Raw genomic sequence first — 24,926 nt, 5'->3', positions numbered from 1 at the left:
ATAATTCTTAATATGAAAGTACATGTGGACTCTAGTTCTCCAGACTTCCTGAAACCCTGCTACTCTTCTAGAAAAGCCTGCTGGTTTAGTTCTCTAACTTGTTTCCATAGTATTGGAGCTGAAGTTGTGTGAACGGTGGTATCTCAAGCGACATGCAAAACCAGTTGGGAGGGTGGGAGTGCATGACAGTGAGTGGGTGAACGGATTAAAGAGAAAAGGGTTGGAAGAGAGGAGAGTGTGTGAAAGAGAAGAGCAGGCCTCCCTTCTTTGTCATTCTCCTGCTATAATCCCCAATAATAGCTATTCAGAGCCAAATACCAAAATGAAGTCATGAAAATGGCTTGGACTTTGAGTTAAATAGATCTGAGTTTGAATCCAATCTCTGGAATCAAGTTTCCGTTTCCTTCTCTGTGTGATACTTATGGTTGGCAGCTATTGTGAAGTATAAATGAAATATTATTACCTAGCCGACAGAGGTATTCAGTACAAACCAGGCCTCCCAAAGTTGGCTCAATCCTTTCCCCATCTTATCTGTAATATAAAAGACTAGCTAAAGAAACAAACATACAGGACTGCTTAGCGATCTTTATCTAAAGCATGTAAATAACATGCAGTGGGGAAAGAAGGGTTCTAAGAAGAGGAAAAAGCTATAACCATGAAGCCCCTCCTTTGTGTAGCCTAACAATTCTCTGATTCCTGAAAGCCACAGAAATGTTTATTATCAAAACAGCATCCCTAACTGCCTTTCAACACTTTACCGACAGGAAGACTCACTGCTCAGGTACAGGAAGTAGAACGAGGAAGCTCCCCAAGTTAGCAAAGCTGGATCCTGAAGTGACACCCGCTTCCTGCACTTCCACCCAGGAAAGCCGAGAACCTTTACCCAGGCGGAGTCCCGGGGAAGCAGAAAACCGGGAAAGGCAAAGCCCCTTCTTTATCTGTTTCTCTAGATCGCTTGCTTAGAACCCTTTACATGCTTCTAACGCAGTTTCTGCTTGCAGGGAATGCGGGTTGCGGCGGTATTAGCACCCAGCCTCCGAGAACTTTCAGCACCGCGGACAGCGCCTTTTCCTGCGCTCGGTCGGAGGAGAGCTACCTTACCCAGGCGCTCTCCTAGACCCTGTACCTAGGGGGAGGCAGGTTGTCATTCTGCGGCCCTTGGGCAACTCGAGCCAGTGACGTACCCCGACACTCAGGCGGGGATCCCTTCGCCAGAGCCCGTTCCTTTGAGTCTCTCCTCTCAAAACCTCAAGGAAACGAGCTTCACACAGGTGGGGGAATGAGGAGTGCCAGGAACAGACGCGAGCCCCGCTGCTGCCTTCCTGCATCTCTTCCCTGCCTTTGCTTTGCTCACTCTTCAATTGCAATATAAAATACTCATTTGGGGAGCGGGCGGGGTGACACAGGAGAGAGAAGGAGGGTGGGGGCTCCTCCCCGGTGGCCACGGAGCCCTAGCCTGACCCTCTTGGATTAGAGGGGAGCTGATGTGTTTTGGAGTGGGGGAAGAGAGGAGACTGAGGAGTGAAGCAGTGCAGGAGAGCTCCCCTTGCTGGGGCTGTCGGCTCTGGGCAGGGAGCTCCCCTGGACACCGCTCCCGTCACGTTCTCTTTGCCGCCCCCGGGCGAGTCACCACTCTCCGGGGACAGACGCCCTTCGGGGCGCCACCGGCCTGGTCGGGGAGCGGGGCTCGGCGGGAGTCCCTTTGAGGAGTTTGCTCCCAGGCAAAAGGGCAGACGTTGTTCCCGACCTTCCTTCGGTCTGCGGCTGGAAAAGCGTCTCTGTTTCATGGGCTCGGTCCGAGGTGGAGAACGGAGCTGCCCGTGCGGGGTGCGCGCCAAGGCGGGGGACAGGACGGGCCCGGCGCCTGCCGAGACCCAGGCTGCCCGGACGCCGCTCGCGGCTCCCGTTCTGCCTCCCGCTCTGGCGGCGCCGCAGCCGCGCTGGCCCCCGCCCCGCCCGGCAGCTCCCGCGAGTCAGAGCCCAGTGCCCCCAGATTGCAGGCGGTCCGGGCCTCATTCCGGGCCAGAGCCAGAAAGAGCCTGACCCAGCTCCTCCATTCTTCCAGGGAACCCCTTCCCGGAGGGCGCCCTCGGCCTCCGCGCCATATTCTTGGTCCCCCGCTCCCGGTGACTCCGGCTCCCTGGGTCATTCCGGGAGAGGCGGCCATCTCAGTTGCAGGGGTCCCGCTGGGGCGCGGGGGTCCCCGAGGGGGACAAACTGTAGCAAAGGGGGCTGTTCACTCACCCGGGTGCGGGCTGGAGGCGACGGGCTGGCTGCCGAGGTTGGTAGCTGGCCGAACTCACTTCCAGCGCGGAGCTGTTTCTCTAGCTGGGATGGGAAGTGGTGGTGGCGGCAAAGGAAGGCAGGAGGCAGCCGCGGCTGCTGAACAGCTCCTCAATTATTCAGATTGCGCCCCCACCCCCGAACCCCTCCCCGCGCCTGCTCGTCCTCCCTCCAGCTCGCCTGTCTCCGCCTCCTTGGAGTCACGTGGGCTGCCCAACCCCTTACATATTGAGCCCAAGCCTGGCACCAGACCCCCTCCCACCTGGCCTGCCGTCCCCCGTCCCCCCCATCTGCCGGTCGCAACTCCTCGCTGGCCTTCTGAGCCTCCAGGTGTGACCTCCAGTGTCTTATCTCAGGCTGCGGGGAGGCTGAGGGGGCCGTGTGGGAAAGCAGGGACCAGCAGGACTCTGCAGTGTCTGTGTGTTGGGAAGGCATCTGCCACAGCTCTGCCCCTGCTAGACTGGGCTGTCCAGACCTCCTTCCTGCCCTCTGGAAGCTTCCCTCATCCTCTGCGAAGGCTTCCTTGCTCTTAAACTTCCACATCCCTGAGCCCTACTGGAAAGAAAAAATGAGAGAGATTGATTTCTCCTCTCCTCCTAAAGAAGACAAGACCCACCTCCTTCTCCAAAGCTCAAATTTATCTTTGGGTCCACAACATCTTAGGGGCGCAAAGATCATAGACTTGAGATTTGAAGACACATTAGGATTCCAATCTGTATGACCTTGGAGCATTTAACTTTTTAGCTTTTCTTCTCTCATCTGTGAAATAATCACCTTGCAGGATTGTCATGAGATTGAGAAATCATCATGTTTTTAGAATTGCCTAGCCTAGTGTTGGACACATATTTGGAACTCAATAAAGGAGAGTTCTTTTCCCCCACTTCCGTTAAAATAAATTTCACAAAGCAAGAAGGAAGTGATGTGTGCTAATGCAGTGAAAGCATCTTTTTAAACATGGAAGGAGGTATCTGTGAGGTCAGGTTAAACAGGTACCAGTCTAAGTGGAGACGAGAGAGAGAAGGCTTATATTTTGTATTGGCTCCTTTAAGATTAGTGTCCCAGAGCCAAGTTATGTCCCAAAAGGATTGGGACTAGATGAGACCAACCCAGGCATGCTTGGCCACATCACTGAATGAATTATTTAATAAGCATTGAGTAGATTGATTTGGATGAAAGTTATCTACATAAATTCTTGCACTTTGGTCCAAGCCCTCAAAACACATGGGAGGCAAAAAAACATAACTCTCCTACCCTTGGAAATAAATTCACTGATCTTGTGTTTGGGGATAATACTGGCTGATTGACACTCCTTCTCTAGGGTGGAGCAATTCCAATCTAGCTCTATGTTGTGGGTCTGCCACGGGTTCTTCCCAGAAAGTTGCTTGATCAGTGCCAGGACAGTCTTGGTTAAGTCCACCTACCTCAAGTTAATTACTGCCTTCAATGAGCATCTAAGCCTGATAATATCCCCATATTTTAAGCTTTGAATAGTTCTGCAGGATATATTAGACCTCCTGGGATCACCAAGAAGCTGTGAGACATGGTAGGAAAAGTGTAAAGTTAAAAAATCAGAAATTTGGAAACTTAGTGCAGGCTCTGCCAGCTACTTATCATATGATCTTTCACAAATCACTTAAATTCTCAGACTCTCATCTTCAGAATGGGAAAGGAATGTCTACCTGCCTTCTATATAAGAGGGTTGTGATGTTTAGATGGGATAGTGCATGGGAAGTCACTGTAAAAGGTAAGGAGTATTAATATTACAGACTGAAGAAAACCCTGAGTCTATTCTAGTCCAAATGAACTATGAGGGTGATGACATGGGAAGATGGGATTTGTCACAGAATACACAGCTCCTAAAATGTTGGTATGTTTCTTTTCTTTTCTTTTTTTTTTTTTTTGAGACGGAGTCTCGCTCTGTCCCCCAGGCTGGAGTGCAGTGGCGAGATCTTAGCTCACTGCAAGCTCTGCCTCCCAGGTTCATGCAGTTCTCCTGCCTAAGCCTCCCGAGTAGCTGGGACTACAGGTGTCTGCCACCACGCTTGGCTAATTTTTTTTTTTTTTTTTTTTGCATTTTTAGTAGATATGGGGTTTCACCGTGTTCGCCAGGATGGTCTTGATCTCCTGACCTCGTGATCCGCCCGCCTCGGCCTCCCAAAGTGGTTGGTGTGTTTCTTTAAGTCTGCATGTATGCCTGTAGCTCAGGGGATGTGATTATTGAACTGTGTTCTTTGTTTCACCTTTTTCTGTGATAAATTTCTGACTTAAATCTCCATTTTTCCCTGGTCTTTCATTTTTAGAACACCAGTCACAATCACAATAGTTATGAATATTTACTATCTGAGAGAAGTTTGTGCCTATATTTCAAGACAGCAGGGTTTAGACTTTTCTGCCTTTGCTAGGTAAAACTGACTTGGTTGGTCATTCAAAAGGGCTTGATTTCAAAGAAAAAACATTTGGAGTCTAGGAACGAACTCTAGACATTTATCAGCAGCTTGAATGATGATATGTGTTTCTAATCCACTTCCAATAAGCTCAATGAAATCCTCACACGAACCAGGAACTCCTGGAACCCCCCAACCTTAAGCAGATTCCAGTCCTATCTCCCGGTGTACTTCCCTTTAATATTCTTTGGAAATTGCCAATCTGGACCTCTTTGTATTTAGGGAGGCTAAAAGACCAGAAAGTGTCAACCATGCTCCTATCTATACCACTGAAAAAATTGTCTGGGCTAGGTAAAATGCTGCTTCTGACTCCTACCTACCTCTCCACTGACATCAAGAAACATGAGAAAGGGAAAAATAAGCATGGAATCATTTGATTTGGCCATCATGCCTTTATGAGCAGTTACCTAGACAAGCATAAATTTCAGAAAATTTTGGACAGTTTCACCAGAAATTGCTCAAGGAGTCTGAATATATATTTTTTCAAAGCAGTTTTAAGTGTCCAAGTCAACTTTATCCATGAAGAGCAGAAAAGGAAGCTTAGAGAACAGATCTTGCATAGGTTGCAGTCGAAAGTTATACCCTAGCAATGGTTTCTTGTAAAGGTTCATCTTGGGTCCTCCCTTACTTATAAGCTCTTGTCTTTTGCATGATGATTGTTGACTTTATCATAAGTCACTGCAAACACTTTCCAACTGTAAGTAGAGCATTAATGAACAAAGAAATAGAAATGCAGCAGACAAAAATTTGTATTTAGAGCCATGCACGGCCGCAACAATTGGTGAAAATCTCAGTTCCAGAGTTCAACAATGATCTTACAAAGTGACTACTAACTAGATCTTTAAAGTACACATCCTCATTTTCTTGTTCATACAGTTGGAATGTGGAAGTGTTGATTCATGTACTCAACATATTCTAGACACTTAGGATACAGCCGTGAACAATGCAGAAATGGTTCTGCTCTCCTTGAGCTTACAGTCTAGAGCAGGGGATCAGACCATAAACAAGTAAACAAAGCAGTGGAGTTAAGTATCATGATGGAAATACACCAGAGCAATATAATGAAGAATAAAGGGGCACCACTTAAGTGATAGAGAACTAACATAAGCAAATGTGGAGCTCAGAGACAAAAGTGATTACTCTCCAGGGAAACAGCAGAGCACTCTTATCTAGGGCCTTTTGCCAAAATAGGGTCATGAAAAGGGTAATGACTACAATCCCTCATGACTGACCTGCTTGAATGGATGGTGGTTAGGCCATGAGGGAATTGGCCAGATGCCTTAAAAACAATTCTCCATTTTTGTCTCATGATTAATGAAAATGAGTACCTGATGCTTTCTTCTAAAAGGACCCCAAGCTCATCAGTACCCCTGACTCTTGCCTCTGAGCAGATTCAAAAGCTGAGAAACCAAAGACACTGTGATAGCCTGACTAGAGGCTGGTCTGGAACTTTTCAAAAGGAGCAGTACCTTTGAGCACCAGGAAGACAGAAAATAAGGCACACAACCAGAACCTAGTGTTACCATAGGCACACCATAAAGATCTATTAAACAAACAACCTGCTGCTACGATCCTACCAATTGGACTGGAAATTTATAAGCAAATTATCTATGAGTAAATTATCCTCTAGGTATTTAAATTTCAAAAGGAAGAAGGGGAATGTTGACCTAAAAATGCTCATTTTATTCCTAAATTTACACTTTCCCCACCCCTACCCCATGCAGAGTAAATAAAGTTGCCTAATCAGTGAAACTATGGAGGCAAGACAGAGGTCAGGATTGTCAAACCAATGGAGTTCCTTTACACGGAAGGAATCACTAAAGCAAAGAGTTCTTCCCATTTATTATGTGTTTCTTTCCCTTAATTACATTCACTTTTCTAAATTAATTTATTTTAAAGAGGTTTTCATCACTACCTTAAATAGAAAACTGGTATCAGTTGCCATGAATACAAGGCAACCATTTAAACAAACACAATGAGAATAAAACAATGCTGTTATAGTCAAGATAAATACCTTTGCCTGCCCAGGAACCTAAGGCTTGCTTTCTCCTTGTTAAAAAGGATATTAGCAGCTGTTAGCAAGGTGTTAAAGATATTGACATCAATCTTTCTCCATAAAGTAACCAAAAAGTTGAATGATAACTGGAAAAGGAATAACCTTCCCACTATGTGATTACAGGCCATTTAATGTTGAGTCCTAGTACCATCTAAATGATTATTTCTCTAACTCTAATGTGCATAGAAATTATCTAGGGGATCTTGTTAAAAATGCATAATTAGATTCAGTAGGACTGGGGTGGGACTCAAGAGTTTGCATTTCCAGCACAATTCCAGTGATGCTGATGCTGCTGATTATTGTACTACTCTTTGAGTAGCAAGGATCTTTGAGTGGCAAGTGCCTTTGATGATATATTTTCCATCTTTTGGGAGATACTAGCTCTTATTTTAAAGATGAGAAAAGTTAGGACTCAGAGGGTTTGACTAACCTCAGTAGTTTTCTTGTTCTAACAATTGGAATGTGGGAGTGTTGATTCATTTATTCAACATATTTTAGATACTTGGGATACAGCCATGAACAATACAGAAATGGTTCTGTATTAGAACCATTTAGTCGGTAGATGAGCCAGAGCTAAAACTCACATTTCACAGATCTGTCTCCCAGTCTGGGTGCTGCTTCCTAAAAGATCTGTAAAATATCTTGCTTACTAAGGCCAAAAACCCGCCCCTTTTCAAGAGGCCACAACATGAAAATCAAGGCTTAGACTGCTATATTCTATAGATTATTCTGTGTTAATACAAAATGAAAGCCAATGATTGGACTGTTATATTCAATCTGTTATTCTGTGGTAATGTACATGCTCAAACTTACAGTAGTTTGAAATAACAAAAGTGTATTTACTGTTCACATTATGTACCCACTGTCGGTCCCGCTCCATATAGTCAATCAATACTATTTTATGATGTCCTGTCTCAACATAACACTTCAGACTTCACCTTGGGTGGCAAGACCAGGGCTGAAGGACCTTGCACCAGCAACTAAATGCTCTGTGCTGGAAGTGATGCAACATCACCATGGCCCACAACTCATAGTCCAGGATGACTCACATGACCCCACTGCAATCACAAGGTGACTAGGGAGGAATAATACTTTCTTCTACATGGAATGAGAGTAGAATCAGATAAAGCAAACGGTAAGAGTCTCTACCATATAGTTTTTTTTTTTTTTCCATCACTAACAATCCTTGATTCTGTCATCTCAATTACTCTTCTCTTTATCTTTCCTAACTAAGTTCCCCAGAACAACGGGCCACCATTAGTCCATTCTTACCCGAATTCTCATCATACATAGGGAAAAGGCAGGCAAATAGCAGAGGGAATGCAGAATGTCACTTTGGTGACAGCAGGGGCATCAAAAGAGGTAGGTCAGTAAGGGAAAGTGATCGGGGTGATTGCAGGGGAGAGGGAGCAGAGAAAAAGGGAAGAAAAGAAAGCTATCACTTCTTGAGGGCCTACTAAGTGTTAGACCCTGTATTAAGACATTTAAATCATTTTGTACTCATAATATTCTTGTCAGGTTGTTATTATCCTGCTTTACACACAAGGAAACAGAGGCTCAGAGGGCTTATATAATTTGTTAAGGTCAAAATAGAGAATAAATCATGATCAATGCCAGACTACAAATTTAGAGTCTCTCCCAGGAAGTCTAAGAAAGGGAGCCAGGCAGCACTGGCTCTGGAGAATGGGCCACTTGTTCACACTGACACTGGAATTCCTGAGATTTGGCTTTGCTGTATTAGGCATGTGCAGACAAACAGCTGAAACATCCAAATCCTATAGTGGCTACTACATGAGATGCCACAGTCTTCCACTGAGGAGAGATGTATACATGAGTTCCCATCATGCTACAAGTTGATTCCACTCCCCATTCTTTTACACCACATGAAAACATCTCTTATGTCAGTATATCTGACATAAGAGCAATGGTTGCAGTAAATAATCTAAGGATATGATGAAGCACGCATTCTATAATAAACATTAGGAAAAACTTTGCAGTATATTAAGAGACCTATCTCACAATATAGAAGGGGATTGATGCTTGGAAGTTTACCCTGTCTGGGCTGTAGGAGGATATGACAGTCACAGCTAGCATGGGTGCTGGGGAATCATTCTCTGGAGACTGAGAGTGGTGGGGTCTAGAATTGTCCCATATACTGCTGAGATCATGGTGGGAAGGAGCAGGGACTCAAACTGACCTAGGTTTGTATCCAAACTCAACTATGAATTAATGATGTGTTATTTGGCAAACCATTCAAGTTTTCTGAGGCTTAGTGTACCAACCTCTGAGAGGGCATAATAATGCCTGACTGTAGAACTGTGAAGTTTGGAAATAATATGCATAAAGTGCCTGGTGGTTATCATTGTTAAATATTGATGACTATTCTTTGTGTTGTTAACAATAAGAAGATGGATATGAAGGGGACTAAAGAGGCTCAGCCACTACCTACTTGAGTGAGCTCAGCCATGGCAGCTCCCCATGCTCCTCCCATTTATTCTTCACAAAAATGAGGGAATAGGAACAGGTTTCTTCAAACAGTTTTTCCACTGACTCAACACTACAATCCAAGAGTTGTGTGGTTTTCCTGGGGCAGGGTAGGGAGTAGTTCTGGTGAGTGGCCACACTGAGTGCAGCAATGAGGAGAGTGCCAGCTCATGCTGAATAAAGGAGACCCTGGGCCCACTGGCAGAGTTCCCGAGCCTCAGGTGTAGCAAACTTCATTTTCTTGCCATTGCCACCAGCCAATGACTCATTACAACAAGAGACGATGAGGAAATGACCACAGGTCAAGGAGTAGCCTTTTAGGCCAACTTTGCATGTACAAAAGGTCACATTGTTGAGGCAGCATTCACAGCAACAGCTTTGAATACAAAACAAAAACGTCAACAAGCACAGAGAGAATTGGAGGGAAAGAAATGATGCTCACTCTAATGGGATTGTTAGCTTGCTCCAGTCTCAGCAGTCCATGTGATTGCCACCAAGTGCGTAATGGATTATACTGGTAGTGGGCCAATTATGCCCGCAGCAAATTCCCTTTATGAGATGGGCAAGCAAACCACTACCCTCTGAGTAAGCATCCATCGTGTAAAACAGTGATTATTTTATTGTCAGCCTTTTAAGGATATGTATTCACCTGCTGTGTATAAGCTTTCTCCTATTTAATTCAATGACTTTTAGAAAATGAGAGTATTTTATCTATTTACTCATTTCTTAAAGCTCTTAAGAAGACCAAAGACTCTGCAAAGTGTTCCAGTACATTAGATGAAAATGATGAGACAATTTAGAAACAGGAATTAAGTTCCAGTCTTTATCTCCTCCAGGTCCCAGCTGGGGAAGACCTAAATCATCAACCAAGATGTCTCCTTCCAGAATCCTCAGGGAGGGAGAGTTCACAGCTTGGCTGCCCTACTCCCCCTCCTTCCACAAAATGTTGTAGTGTTGAATCATCTTTGCATTAAGGTTTCCTAAGTCTTGTTGTTTCAGGTACCAAGAGTGCCTTTAAGATGACTGAGGGCGAAAACCACTGTGTTCTGCTGTGAGGATTCAGTCATTCCACCTGAGTAGCTGCTCCCTGCAGCCATTTGTCTTCAGATTGGCCAATCATTCTGGACTTTGACCCCTAGCTCTGTGGTCAACTTGGTTCAGGCCATCTTCCCCATGTGGCTTGGAGGAGTTTCTAGCAAACTCCTGGATTTTGAAACATGACTTGGCTTCTTTGACCAAGTCCTGAACCAGACGCCAGCTCACTGCCTTCCAGGTCTGACCCTGCAGATTCCACATTTAATCCTGCAGCCAAGCCCTGTGTTATTGTAGAGGAGGCACATTGAATTTTTTTCTTATTTCAATCTATGTTTATATACTGGTATTCAATCGAGGCTTTATCTATTAAAATGGTGATCAAATAGGAGGCACTTATTTCATGGATTATGCTGTTATAAGAAATAAGGATGGCTTCACTTACACTTACTGTCCGATAATCATCATTGCAATGGCTTGCTTCATCCACAAGGTCTGCTTCCAGTGTTGTGCTTCTCTGTGTGTTCTTTTGGATCTCCACCTTCTGATTTGAAGATATGGTGAGGATGGTGATCCATTGTTATTGCAATAACAATGCCTATGGCTTCCTTCTCACTCCTCATTCCCTAATGCCCGTACCCTGGCTTTATTGACTGCTGCTGTGTTCACTATGTTTAATGTTGGGAACATTTGTATCAATTAAGGAATCATTGGAAGTACTTTAAACTATAATGGGAAATGAAGCAAACTTAATCCTGTCTCACAATAGCTTAAAGGCTGTCATTGTTTTGTCCAGAACAGATGCTGACAATGACTGGTTTAACAAGCAAATAGCCATCTCCTTTGAATTCTATAAGTAAGATTTGCCATCCCTGATTCTTTATTAAATGAACTCTGCATAAAACTTGGGTCATCTCTCACATGCTAATGCTTTCAGCTTGTTGGGAATCCTCATCAAACAACAGAAATTGGGTCAGTGTGAAAGAGAGCAATGATAGAATGTTTGCCTTATTCAGAAAGGTGACATGACCTCTGGCTTTGAAAAGGCAGTGTGTCTACCAAGGGAGTAGCATTGAATATGTTTGAGAATTAGGCCTTTTTTCATATCTGGTAAGTGAATTACAAGATAAAGGAAGGTCAAATTATATATATTGTGTAAATGTTGGTTTAGGTTGGGGGAGTGATGGCAAAATAACCACCAATGATGTGAAAAATGGAAATAATTGCTGTGGCCAGAGGCCTCCCCTGATTAGGCTAGGGCTAGTTTAGGATCTTTGTGGAGGAAATGCTTATGTGAACAAATGGAAAAAGATGCAAATTAAAAAGCATTTCTTTTTTTTTTTTTTTGTGCATGTTATTTCAGCCTCAATAGGAAGGCTAGAAGACTTAATTTTAAAATAATTTTATTGTAGTAAAATATATATAACATAAAGTTTACCATTTTTAATCATGTTTAAGGATACAATTCAGTGGCATTAACTATAGTCATATTATTGTGAAACCGTCACCACTATCCATCTCTAGAAATTCATCCCAAACTGAAATTCTGTACCCATTAAATAAAAACTTTTCCATACCCTTCTCTCCTAGTCCCTGGTAACTAGCATTTTACTTTCTGTCTCTACGAATTTGACTGCTTTAGGTCCCTCATATTAGTGTAATCATACAGTATTTGTCCTTTTGTAGTGGGCTTGCTTTACTTAACCATATTATTTTCAAGGTTCATCTATGTTTGTAGCATGTGTCAGAATTTTCTTCCTTTTAAAACTGAATAATATTCCATGTGTGCATATAGCATATTTTGTTTATCCATTTTTCTGTTGGTGGGCACTTGACTTGCTTTCACACTTTAGCTATTGTGAATGGTGCTGCTATGCACATAGGCATACACATACCTCTTTGAGATCCTGCTTTCAATTCTTTTGGGTATATACCAAAAAGTGGGATGACTGAATCGTATGATTATTCTATGGTTAATATTTTGAGAAACTGTCATACTCTTTTCCACACTGGCTGCACCATTTTACGATTCTCCCAGCAATGCCCAAGGATTCCAGTGTCTCCTTATCATTGCCAACACTTATTTTTTTTTAATAGCCATCCTAAATGGTATCAAGCCAAAGACTTTAAAAACAAAAATTATACGCTAACACTTATTGGGTGCTCACTAGGTGAGAAATGCTCTTCAGGATGGTCATAGATCTCAGTCATTTGTTGACTAAGCCAAAATAAACTCTGAATGACCAAATTAAAGGTAGAATCTGACCTATGTATTCTCCAGAGAGAAATTCTCAACAGTTGTCCTGTGGCTATTTGTTCAACAGACATCAAACAAACATTTCCTGAGAGCCTACTATGTGTGTGTTGGCCAGGCTGAGCCTTTGCAATAAAAGAAACAAGAGGAGGAGTAGAACTACCTAAAATCCTGAGTTGTTTAATAGAACTGAGAAATTATTCCGTGGTGTAGGCTTTGGGGTTGTGTGTATGAATGAAGGGTACACAGAGCTAGGAGAACGGTTGGTGTCCAGCAGTTTGCCAGTCTTAATGTGGTCTATAATTGAGTGGGCAGTAAGGGGAATGTGGCTGTGACCTGGACTTTTTAGTCTTCCCTGGAAATGGTCCTCTAAATTGGAGGCACATGTAATGGAAAGGTCAGGGACTTCAAGCACAGCTGTGTCCAGGTGCTGAAAGAGCATGGTTAGGTATCTGCCTTCATCTCTCAGCTCTGTTTGTTTCTGAGTTAGCTTCATCCTTAGTCAAACTCTCCTCTAAGGTGGCAAATGGCTCTGGGCTCACTTAAAAAAACAACCAGATTAACACCTCCAGTGGAAGGAGAGTACCTCTTTTCTGACAGTTCTAGCACAAGTCCAGAGCTGACTTTCATTGAACTGACTGGGGTCATTTGCCCATTCCTTAAGCACTCACTAAGTTCAGGGAAATGGAATATGATAATTGTCTGTTTTATATCCTGTGCCCACCAAAGTTCTGGGAAGTAGGGTTAGTGTCACGTAAACCACATGGAGTGGGAGTGGGGTTGGGACATGTTACCAGAAGAAGGAGGAAAAGATCCTAATCAGGTGAAAACATTCTCCAAACTTTATTGACCATGGAATCCTTTTTATTGAGGTTATTATCCAATTGAATGCAGTCCTAAGTTACCCAATTCCCGAATCATTTTGCATAATAATCATGGTCTTGTGCTTAGAGATTCTTACCTGACCCCATTAATGTTATATGTAAATAAGGACAAAAAGTGTATTGCCTGATTTTTGACACCCCTAAGAACTGTCATATTGATAATAATAATGAATAATTTTTTTCTTATAGCACCACTCTGCATTTCTTCAGTGCTTTATACTTTATCGAGTTTTTCTCCTGCATACGATCTTATTAGCTCTTAGATGACATCAACTGGAGTCAATTATACAATAACCTTAGCTAACAGACATCAGTTTTCTTGTCATTAGTTGACAAAATATCATACCTGATTCCCAACTCCCCTTAGCTCAACCTGCCACCTTGCTGGAGTACAAAACTCTTAATGAAGATGTTAAGTGTCCTAATTAATTTTGTCTTTGTGAAAAGGTTTTTATTTTAGTGCTATAAAAAAAGAAAAATGAAGAAAAAAAAGTTCCCAGCAAACATCTTCTCCACTCTCTTTGGCCTGGACTAGGTTATATACCCCCTCCTAACCAAAAGCTCTAACTAGATGTTTGAATTATGCTGATTAAGAGTCTACCTACCCCTGAAGGCAGACAGGGGATTCGTTTCCTCTAAAACATATGGGTAGTGAGTCAAATGGACTATTTACCAAGGAATGGGAGTTGGATAAGGAGGAGGCAACTTCAAGCAAAGTCCACCGGAGTAGGTTAGTATTACTGTATTCTCCTTCTTTTTCTTATCTTCTTTGAGATAGTATCTATTTATCCTCATTCTACAAGAGATTTCAGGCAGGCATGGGCCATCAGTAGGAGGATGTCAGGGATAACAGAAAGATTATTGGATTTAGAATTCAGTGTTTAAGGCATGGGTCTGCCATATCCCATCTCCGTGACCTTGGGGAAGTTCCACATCTCATATCTGAAACTCAGTGTCTCTCATCAGATAAATGGAAATAATATTTACCCTATCTACACCACAAGGTTGTTATGATCAAAGAAAAGAACATGAATTTAGTAGCATTTTTCTAGTTTATAATGAAAGTGTAAGTTATTACTATTTTTTTCATGGCCAACATAATTTAATGAGGAATAGAGATTTCAGAGCAATCCCTCAGAACAGTAGATTTGCTTAGGAAAAACCTCCAGTTGCAGAAAATGCAGCAGCAGTGGCTTTTAGATATATGGTGCTGAGTACAAGAAACAATGACTTTGGAATAGCTGGAGAAAGACCAGATGGATGCCTTTGTGATCAAAGGAGTTATTTTTAGAAACATTTTCAGTATCCCAGGACAGTGTCATGTGGGGAGAGATTATGCTCTGCAGTGTAATGCACTGCACTAGTTATTCCGCTTGGAATATCCAGAGGTAAGAAGTGTGGGCTTTGGAACAGACAGATACCAATTTGCCATGCAACCTTGAGCTAATCATTAACCTCTTTGATCCTCAGGTTTCTCATATGACAAACAGGATAATAACAATGATCTCATAATATCTGGGGGATGGTTATATAAGTTGGTATCTACCCAGTGCTCAGTGATGCCTGTCACACAGTATCTGCTTACTAAGTGGTAACTTGCTTGGTTACCTACAGTAACTAGTAAAACAATTGGACAATAATAGGAACACCTTATCTCGGAAGCTTTCTTTATGCTTCATACATACATAAACACTTTGAATAGAGTTCTTTATATGCTTAAAGAAAATTTGGAGATGGCATTAAGATATTTAAAACCAGACAGTGATTTCTGAACCTATGTAAGTGTCTTAGCATGCTTGTTTTTATGTTTTAAAATTGATTTCTATTACCAGAATAATTTGGATATAAAATACAAACAAGTAGTCATCCATTTAGCTATCAATATGTTAATTTATCAATGCAGTCTTTACCTTTTAAGATTTTATAAGACATCTTTTTAGAAATATAGCTATGCTTCATTTTTAAAATAAAAAAAATTAATGGTCCTTAGAAATCTGGAAAATCAATTTTGGTCTTTATATGCCAATTTTTGTTTTTATTTGTACTTGCCAGTGAATTCATAAATTAATAGTTCAGTGTTAGCATCTATAATGCTGATTTTTCAAAACAGAGCAAGTGTCTCTGAATCACTGGACCTAGGCTGAGTAACATTCATCTTACATTCATACATAGCTTTAGTACTAAATATATTTTGTTCTATTTGAATTCTTTGAAATCTGTATTCATGGCATAAACTCTACCTTACAATTAGACATTTTTATAGGTTGAAATTGAGAACTTTGTTTCCGGACCTGGAAATATTATAGAAATGTCAATCCACTTGGGAATTCCAAGTAGACTTTGTACTCTAATAAAAACTGTAGTTACTGTGCAAATGAATGAAAGTTTACATTTAATGATGATTGTAATCATTTATAAACAGTGGTAATTACCCAATACTGTGGTTTAGTATAATAGAAAGATCACAGGCCAAGAGTTAGGTGTAGGTTCTAAATGCTAAGTTATCTTCATTACCTTGGGCAAATCACTTAACCTTCCTGCCTTCAACTTCTTTTTCTGTGAAATAAGGGAGCTGTATTTGATGATTATTGAGTCGACATTAAGTTTTAACATTTTACATTTCTACCCTCATATATAACATATAGTGTGTGTTTTGAATAAAGAATAAAATCAGGTTACAGTTGGAAAACAGAATAGCTTGTAGCAAATTTATTAACATTTACTGCCCAAATGTTATTTTTAAGTTTAGGTAAGACATTCTTCCTTTATAAGAAATAGTCATTGTTTAAAACTATTGAGTAAGGACAGACTTCAGAGAACAAACTCCAAACATGTAATTTATGATTTTGTCTGAGGTTAAAGTACATTTTTTATATAGGTAGTTATGACTATAGCACACTATATTGATAACTGAGATGTAAGGAGGTTCGTTTTGAGTAAATGTGATAATGTTCTTTACTTTTATAAATATTACATCGAACGCTTTCTTCCGTCTTGATGTAAATGAATAACTTTAATTATAGACATTATTATCTATTTATGCATGTTCTGTTATAGCAAATGACCATCAACTGGATAAAATTCATTAATAATCCCATCAATATTTGTCCATTTGTTGACACATGTGCTTACGTTCTCTAATGGCCTGTTCTTTACTTAACTATTGATCACAAAAATACTTAGCACAGCCAAAAAAAAAGCTTTAAAAGTTCAATAACGATAAGCATTGGTATCAACAAATGTTGTTGGATGTGTAAACAGCCATCAGTAAAGACAGCTTGTGTATAATTCTGAAAAGGCAGTCATTGATGGATGTTAACCTATTGGTGGACTTTGGCCATGGCATGTTTACTCAAGCTGCAATAGTATTTATGATACAAACTCCCCTCAAATGTAGCAGCATCAATTTCAGCCGATTAGATTGCTTCCATAAATATGCACAAGAAAGTAACAATTTCAGGAGACAACTGACATGCTGCAGGAGCCAGAGATCAGCCACAGTGAGAAATATATTCAGGCTTAAGCAATGGGACATCAAGAGATGCCTGATCTGTGTCAAGCAGCAAGGCTGACATGATTGTTGAGGTAGAGAAGACATGCTGTGACCTTTACTATGATACCAGGCTTTGGTAGAGAAAGAAAACATGGCTTTTTGTGAAAACAGAGAAAAAGAGGAAACTTTAATTATAGTTACTGTGGTGAATAGCTAAATATGGAAGTATCCTTAAGGTTAGTCTAAATTCAAACAAGAACTTGTTGTTACTTACATGGCCTTTTTAATGATACTTCCAAGTGCTGTCAGGCCCTAGGATGTTAGTAGAATGGCTTCCACTATGGAAAGAATGTGGACGCAGGATGTTGGAGGCAACCAAGCAGGAACCAGTGTCAAACCAGGTTTTGTCTGAAAAACCGACAAAACCAATAAGAACCACGAAACCGAAATCATCCTAAACAATAGGAAAATTTACCTGGAATCCAGAGGTAAGGTAGACCACTATGTTAATCTATTTTATTTTATTATTTTTTAAAAATTTTTTTGAGACGCAGTCTCGCTCTGTCGCCCAGGCTGGAGTGCAGTGGCGCCATCTCGGCTCACTGCAAGCTCCGCCTCCTGGGTTCACGCCATTCTACTGCTTCAGCCTCCCGAGTAGCTGGCATTACAGGTGCCCGCCACCACGCCCGGCTAATTTTTCTGTATTTTCAGTAGAGACGAGATTTCACGTGTTAGCCAGGGTGGTTTCCATCTCCCGACCTCGTGATCTGCCCGCCTCAGCCTCCCAAAGTGCTGGGATTACAGGAGTGAGCCACCACGCCCGGCCCACTATGTTAATTTAATCAATTTACTCCAACTTTGTTTTCTTGCCATTTTCCTTTTTTCTTTTTCTTTTTTGAGATAGTCTTGCTGTGTCGCCAGGCTGGAGTGCAATGGCGCCATCTCGACTCACTGCAACCTCCGCCTCCCGGGTTCAAGAGATTCTCCTGCCTCAGCCTCCCGAGTAGCTGGGATTACAGGTGCACTGCCACACCCAGCTAATTTTTGTATTTTCAGTAGAGACGGGGTTTCACCATGTTGACCTCGATCTCCTGACCTCGTGATCCACCCCGCCTTGGCTTCCAAAGTGTTGGGATTACAGACGTGAGCCGCTGAACGCAGCCGCCACTTTCTTATTCTCTCCTTCTTGTATGTTGTTTACATGGGTGATATTGAAGGGTTGCCCTAGAATGAGACCTCATACCTACTAATAAGATAATTGAGGGAGTTAAAATATTACTTCTGGGGATTTCTTCTGAGAAGATCAAAGAAAACTTCCAGAAGCCATGGAAAAAACCCTTCTATGTCTAATTGACTCATTTGACTTCATGTGACTGGTCTGGAGCTCATTATAGCAAAGGAGATGGGATGGCCTTTAAATGAATCAAGCCCATCTCTGGGGGTAGATGTGTGAATAGCTTTGACTCTGTGTGTAGGAGAAGTGAATACCTGAAGAAAATCAAAGTTCTTTTAGGATGACAGAAGAGAGAAATGAATGGATGCCTGTGAAAATTTTCTGGAATGTATCCTTACCAGTTTTTTTGAGGTTGGGCAAGACAGTCAGACACTTTGGGCTTTATTTTCCTTGTCCATATAATGGGGGCTACTCAGGTACTTGATATTAATTTTCTCTTTCCTTAGTAACAATACTTCCTTTTTGTTCTGGTTGGAAAAGTGCCAGCTAAAGTCTACACTTCTTAGTCTACTTGGCCTCTAGGGCTTTTGGGAAATCTGCTTAAAAGATGAACTGACAGCTGTGTGACTTTTTGGTTTTTACCTGTTTTATCTTGAATTTGGATATGATCATTAGAGCCCAGTCGGCCATTTTGGGTGAGATGGTGATTTGGGAATGGAGACCATGAGCCAAGGATGGTGGAGGAGAAAGATAGAAGGGCTCTGGGTCCTTCATGAGTCTAGGGTTGCCAGTTCAGCCCTGGGCTTCTTACCTGGAGCCTTCCTTTATGTGTGAGAAAAATTAACTTATAAATTCCTTAAGCCACTCTTAGGTGTGTTTCACCAGCAGCAGAATACTCAAATGGTCGTCTCCAATCATCAGTGTTTATTTGTTAGTAAAGTTGACATTATCATGGCAAGTCATGGCCACTTAGATGGGTGACCTGTCAAAGCTTTCATATGGCCATGCAATAAATTGTTCTCTTTCAATGCAGATATTTAGTGAAATAAAATAAAAATTTGATCAAATTAAATTATGCTTTTTATTCATTGCACAGATGAGTAGTTGAAAAGTAAGATCATGCATGAGAAACTGACTTTCTGAAAAATGAGTGGAATTTCTTTTCCATATTGCTTCACTCTGCAACAGTATGCATCAGAGCTTATGAATCATTAGATACTTCAGCATCAACTTTTTTCATGGAAAAGTGCATCATTTTGGAACGGAGCACTTCTGTGTTGTTGTAAAACCAAGTGAACAGTTCTTTAAATATCTTATGTCATATTAAATTTGAACTGCTGTTAAATTATGTCTGGAGCCATTCAGTGATGGCAGAAATGACTAAGTTCTTTGATTAGAAATTGTCTGTGTTGAAAACCAAACACCGCTTGTTCTCACTCATAGGTAGGAACTGAACAATGAGATCACTTGGACTCGGGAAGGGGAACATCATACACCGGGGCCTATCATGGGGAGGGCGGAGGGGAGAGGGATTGCATTGGGAGTTATACCTGATGTAAATGACGAGTTGATGGGTGCTGATGAGTTGATGGGTGCAGCACACCAACATGGCACAAGTATACATATGTAACAAACCTGCATGTTATGCACATGTACCCTAGAACTTAAAGTATAATAATAAAAAAAATTTCAAAAAAATTGTCTGTGTTTATGCTAGGGGTTATTTATGAATTTTATTTTGGAAAATTACACTAAGAAAGATTTGTATTCACTTTATCTTAAACTATCTTGATATGCAGCATCCACAAAGGGAGCATGATTTGCTCTCTCCTTCATGCCTCCATGTTAAAAGATAATGACTTTCACTTATGCTTGCTCTTGCTTTCATCTTACCCACTTTAAATCTTTACTCTGTACTCTGACTTCAATGCCTGCTTATGGCCCCTTTGGCTTTGGATGATCTCCTGGCATTTTTCACTGAGCACTCTTGCATGCTTTTGTTTCTTTCCCTGATATTTCTTTTGACTTTGGGAGTTGACATTACCTTGAGTGAGATCATTCCCCTTTAGCCCCTGTCTCATAGAACTTCCTTTCCCATCCCTTCAGCCATACTTAGCTCCTAGATAATATTTTTGGATGCATAAAAATAGCTTTATTCTTCTTCTTTTGATTTAAGATTGTAACCTGAGTGAATGGGATGAGAGAGGCTTGGAGTTGGTGAGGATGCCAAGGGAGGAATGAGGAAGTGATAGTATGATTTCCCCCTTGATTTTAGTTCTGAAGCTTAATACATTCTCTAGGTTTTTATTTAGACTTATCATCAGCTTCTACATATCACTTATTTAAGCAACCATTTATACAGCCTTTATGTGCCCAGTGCAAGATGCAAGTTGCTAGGAATGATCAAGTAGAAGTTGTAACCTCTGCCTTCCAGGAGCTTATTGTCTAATGGGGGATGCAGAGAAGTTATCAAAAAAATTACAGTTCTTTGTGGTAGGTGCTACTGGAACACTAAGAGAATCGGGGATTGCTTAAAACAACTATTAGTGTTTATGGCTTTCATTTCATGAGCTGGCCTGAAAATAACACAGGGGTTGGTCAATTTGGCAGGAATAATCAGACAATATTTATGAGACCCTTTTTCCCAGCTGAAGACATTTTTCTTAAACGTGGTACAGTTCTTAGAATGGTATGTTTTCCCACTCATGCAACCAAGAAATGGAGGGCTTCTGTCCTTGGTGCTGAAACAGATGTTTTCAGGTGGGAAGAGTGGATTTTGTAAACAGCACTGGTTTCTAAAATTGGTGATGAGGGGCAGAGAAGAAATCATTTATCTAGAGGACAGATTGGACAGAGGGTGAGCAGGCTCCATTTTGACAAGTGAGGATGGCAATGCTGATGAGCAGTCAGCACAGAGACAGAGCATCAGTCCTTCTTAGTCTAATCCATTTTATAATTAATTGGCTCCAAGGAAGGCTCCCCACACAAGTATGGGGGCAGCACAGTGAGTAGAGGTGCTCTCCATCCCCATGTCCTGATGCAGCAGATGCCATGGCTATGTGTAGGCAGTAAGTGGTGGGTGTCTGAAAACATGCAGTATAGCAGCTGCTCATGGCCCCACTTTCCTAGTGGCTGCTGGCAGGGTTGTGGCCAAGACCATCTTCATAAATGCATCAATTCTGGGGGCAGACTTAGAAAAATATTGCTTAAACATGGGCTTCTTTGCATCCCCTAGTAATCCTAGTTTGAGAGGCCTAGGTGGGTAGATCACTTGAGACCAGAAGCTCAAGAACAGTCTCGGCGACATGGCAAAAACCCATCTCTGCAAAAAATACAAAAATTAGCCAGGTGTGGTGGCATGTGCTTGTAGTTCCAGCTACTCGAGAGGCTAAGGTGGGACAGTCATCTAAGCCTGGGGAGGATCAAGCCAATGATGGGTAGCTTTTTGACATTATCATGTAAAGCTGCTCACATGTTGGCAAATAAGGGTAAGGGAAATGTATATCTATGCATGTAAGCTGTTCCAAAAGCAAGTTAAGTTCTCTCTTCTTTTCCTAAAAACTTTAAAAAAATCATAAATAGGTGTTGAATTTATTAAATAACTTTTTGATGTCTGCTGAGATAATTACTTACATGTAGTGCTATACACATGATACTATTACAGATTTTTAAATGTTCACTGCATTTCTGTGTTAAATCCTACTTGAGCATTATGACATTCTATTTAATATGCGATTTAGTTAGCTAAAGTAGTAGGTGCTTTTGCGTCCTGCTCATGTTGACTTGGTATGGACCATTTCTGTGCGTGACAAACTGACTAACAGCATCTGTGATTCTTGGCCTCAGAGTTTTCTGTGGTCACTGGGCCTCCCCTGCCTGTGTGCATGCCAGACTGTAAGTACCAGACAAATAACACTTCTTCTATCTCAGGAGTAGCCATCAACGAATGACTGATATATTGGGAGAATAAAGGACCCAGTTTCCGTGTTCTTCAGGAGGAATAACACCGAAGCATGTGTTCTACACTGGCTTTCAGTTTAACTCAATAGATTAAACTCAAGTTACTCACAGTGGTAACTTGTTTGAAAATGCATTTGCTTCCTTCCTTTTACTCTCTCACCTCTTCACTCACTCACTGGTGTTTCCTTGTGTCACCTTCCAAATAAAATCATTGCCCATGAATCCTTATAGTAGGATCTGCTTTGAGGAATCTCAAAATAAGACAGTTAGCATTTTTTTGGCTTTTGTATTTTTGTTCAAAAGTGAAATTGGCCTGTAAATTTTCAAATCTTGTGGTGCCCTTTTCCAGTTTAATTACCAAGATTATACAATCCTAATAAAGCCAGTTGAATAGCTTTTCCTTTTTACTTCTTAAACAACTTATATCAGAGAGTGATTATCTCACTCAAACTTTGATAGTACTCATAATATGAAATCATCTGGGTGTGATTCTTTTTTGGAGGAAAGAGGGAGCTTTGATTGCAGTTACAACTTCTTGAATGGTAATTGGTTTATACAAGTTTCTGATTTCTCCTCCTGTTGATTTTGTCATTTTAAAATATATTGTAAGAAAATTATTCATTTAAACTATGATTTAAAATGTTGTGGTTTATAGCTGTTCATAATAGTCTTATAAGTGGTGTGGTGGAGCTGGTTAATATTGGCTCATGAGGGCTGATGGTTGTTAAAGTTTTAAGAAACTCATGAGTAGTTGATTCCACACTGGGAACTTAACATTAGCCATAGTTGAATTATTTACATCATGGAAATTTGTAAGCTCTATATATTGAGATTTTTTTTTTTCTGATGAATTGGATGTTATAAAGTTACCAGCAAACCACTGACTATTCTTATACCTCACTAATCCCTCCTCCATATCCTTTGTTGATTTCTCCTCTTTTTCCTAACCTCTTAACATTTCAGTGTCCCATTGCACAGTTCTTGATTCTGTTTTCTGTCTACACTGACTCTCCACCCTCAACCCTGGTAATCTAATTTTTTTCTCAGGGCTTTAAAAACCATCCATATGCCTATGAATTCCAAATTTTTATCTCCAGCCTGAACCTTTCTCCTAAGTGCTACTCACATATCCAGCTGCTAACTCAACATCCTTTCCTGGGTGTCTCAAATTTAACATGATCAGAGCTGACCTCTTGATATACTCTGTAAAACCTGCTTCTTTGCAGTATTCCTACCCACATTGATGACCACTTCATATTCCAGTTGCTCAGACTAAAAAATCGTATACATCATGATATCTGTCTTTCTCTCATACCCCATATCCAATCCATTAGAAAACTGCACTGGCTCAGCCTGGTCCGGTGGCTCACACCTGTAATCCCAGCACTTTGGGAGGCCTAGGCGGGCGGATCATGAGGTCAGGAAATCAAGACCATCCTGGCTAACACGATGAAACCCCGTCTCTACTAAAAATACAAAAACAAAATTAGCCGGGTGCGGTGGTGGGCACCTATAGTCTCAGCTATTCGGGAGGCTGAGGTGGGAGAATGGCATGAACCCAGGAGGTGGGGCATTGAGCAGAGATCGCGCCACTGCACTCCAGCCTGAGCGACAGAGCGAGACTCCGTCTCAAAATGCATATCTGGCAATTTCTCACTATTCCAGCCCAAGTTTTCATAATCTCTTAGCTGAATCACTTCTGTAGCCTCCCACTGAGTTTCTTCACATTCGCCCTTGCCTTCCTTAGAGTTTCTCTTCAAGTTTTTCAAGTAGTGAGAATGATTTTTTTTTTTTTTTTTTCTCAGACAGAGTCTCACTCTGTCACCTAGCCTGGAGTGCAGTGTTGCGATCATGGCTCACTGCAGCTTTGACATCCTGGGCTTGGGTGATCCTCCCACCTCAGCCTCTTGAGTAGCTGGGACTGTGGGCAAGCGCCGCTATGCCTGGTCAGTTTTTTTGCCTCTTTTTTTTTGTATTATTTTGTAGAGATGGGATATTGTCATGTTACCCAGAGTAATCTCCAACTCCTGGGCTCAAGTGATCCACACGCCTTGGCCTCCCAAAGTGCTGGGATTACTGATGTGAGCCCCCACACCTAGCCAGGTCTTTTTCATTTTTAATTTATTTTTAAATTTTAATTATTTAACTTTATTTTTTTTTTTTCTTCTGAGACACAGTCTCGCTCTGTTGTCCAGGATGGAGTGCAGTGGCATGATCTTGGCTCATTGCAACCTCCGCCTCCCAGGTTCAAGTGATTCTCCTGCCTCAGCCTTCCGAGTAGCTGGGATTACGGGTGTGCGCCACAAACCTGGCTAACTTTTGTATTTTTAGTAGAGATGGGGTTTCACCACGTTGTCTAGGCTAGTCTTGAACTCCTGACCTCAGGTGATCTGCCCGCCTTGTCCCCCCAAAATGCTGGGATTACAGGCATAAGCCACCAGACCTGGCCCCAGATCCTTTCTGGGGATGTAACTCAGATCATGTTACTCCTTTGCTCAAAACCCTCTGATGGCTCTCAGTTTCACTCAGAGCACAAGCCAGAGTCCTCAAGATGACTTCAACTTACCTCTCTGACCACATCTCCTGCTGCATATCCCTCCACTCAATATCTGCTCCAGTCACCCTGGCATCCTCATTGTTTCTCAAAAAATCCAGGCAAGCTCCTGCCTCAGAGCCTGTGTCTGGAATGCTCTTCCCCAGGATAACTACACAGCCTGCTCGCTCACTTCATTAAAAACATGTATGACATTTCACTGTTGATTCTTTCTCTCCCCTGCCACAATGTGAGGTCTACTTGGGTAGGAATTTTCTGTTTGGTCATTGATGTATCCCAACAGCGAAGCAGAGAATGCCTGACATGCT

At 41.6% G+C, this 24,926-nt stretch overlaps 1 protein-coding gene across 1 annotated transcript in view; it reads right to left on the bottom strand.

Moving 5' to 3' along the window:
- SLC7A14 (solute carrier family 7 member 14) overlaps positions 1–2,408 on the bottom strand; it is a 122,238-nt gene extending 119,830 nt beyond the window's left edge. The window contains exon 1 of the mRNA XM_003894844.5: positions 2,245–2,408. The gene's annotated coding sequence lies outside the window, so the exon portion shown is untranslated. The remainder of the gene's footprint in view (positions 1–2,244) is intronic.
- Between the last annotated feature and the right edge of the window lie 22,518 nt (positions 2,409–24,926).

This window comes from Papio anubis, chromosome 2 (genome assembly GCF_008728515.1).
Source record: "Papio anubis isolate 15944 chromosome 2, Panubis1.0, whole genome shotgun sequence".
Taxonomy (NCBI): Eukaryota; Metazoa; Chordata; class Mammalia; order Primates; family Cercopithecidae; genus Papio; species Papio anubis.
Note: the sequence above shows the minus strand (reverse complement) of the source record. Positions and strands in the feature narration are given on the sequence as shown.